Below are 1364 nucleotides of genomic sequence, written 5' to 3' on the forward strand. Positions count from 1 at the left end.
GGCTTTCACTGGCTTAGGCGGGGCGCAGGGCCAGGGCCGGGCCTCTCCGTGCGCGCGCCGGGGCCGTGAGGCCTCCAGGGGGCGCTGCTGCCCCACCTGGGGGAGCGGAACCCTCCTTCCCGCCACAGCCGGCGGGGAACAGAAGTGGCAGTTCCGCGGGCGCGGGCGCGCGCGCGTCCGGAGCGCGGGGCTCGGGCTTGCTGGACCCACAGGCCCTGGACTCTCTCTGGGCCCCAAGCCCGGTAGGCCGGCCCGAGGCCTTCCCGTTGGGGTCGACCCCACTGGGAGGAGGTGGGGCACTCCCTGCCCATCTGGGGAGGAGGGCAGAAGCCAGGGCCGGGGCAGGGGGTTTTCTTATCCAGAACAGAGGTTCACCGGAGCCCTGTTTTTCCTCTAGGGCCTGCGCCCCACTTCTCTATATCAGCCAGCGCCCGCCAGGGCCTGCTACCGAGGTCCAGTGCTGCTCCAGCTGCCCACCACCAGACTCACCCGACAGCTACATGGCCGGCCCAGGTGCCTCAGCCCCTGCCCCTCAGGCCGCCCACGCACCGTCCACCACACCTGTGCCCACTCACCAGCATACTTGGACACCGCCACCCCCACTCGGGAAGGCACCTGCAGGCTGACTGGGGCCCAGCATCCCCCAGGACCCCCAGCACCCTGACCTGTTCACTGCCCCATCTAAGCAAGGACATAAAATGTAACATCTCTGACACTGCTGAGACCCAGGTCCTAGGAGAGAGGCCCTGGCCGGGCACCCGTGTCCTCATCCCAGCTGCTGTCCCACCCAGCACCTACCTCCAGGGGTCCCCCAGGCCACAAGCAGGCCCCCACCATTTAGCTCAGCCACCTGGAGGCGGGTCAGGGGGGCATGCGTGGACCCCAAAGCTCCAGGGGCTCCTGCCCGTACCCACATACCTACCCGCTTCACCCCCACTGGGCGGGCACGCTGGCCCAGGGAGACCCCCTCCGCCAGCTGCAGCAGCTGCCTGACTCCTCCTCCCGTCCCTGGCCAGGCTAAGAGCTGGCCGCCGCTCCCTCACCCTGCAGTCTCCCCACCGGCCCCTCGGTCTTCCGCTCCCCAGTCACTCATCCAACACCTCTGGGGGGCGGGGAGGGGCAGGTCCTCCCCCACCGCCGGGAGGCCTCTCCCCAGGCCCCCGGCTGTCCTGGCCGGCCTGGCCGGCTAGGGAGCCCCTCCCGCCCGGCGCCTCCAGGCCCTCGCGGCGCCCTTCCCCAGCGCCTGGGCCGGCCCCCACCCCAGAACGACCCCTCGGGCCCACGGGCTGGAGCGGGGAGCAAGGCGGGGGCCAACTCCCCGCCCTGGACCGTGCGGGCCAAGGGCGCGCGGCCCCCACCGGGCT

The sequence above is a fragment of the Condylura cristata genome, unplaced genomic scaffold, assembly GCF_000260355.1.
Source record: "Condylura cristata isolate star-nosed mole 26May11 unplaced genomic scaffold, ConCri1.0 scaffold00013, whole genome shotgun sequence".
NCBI classification, from domain to species: Eukaryota; Metazoa; Chordata; class Mammalia; order Eulipotyphla; family Talpidae; genus Condylura; species Condylura cristata.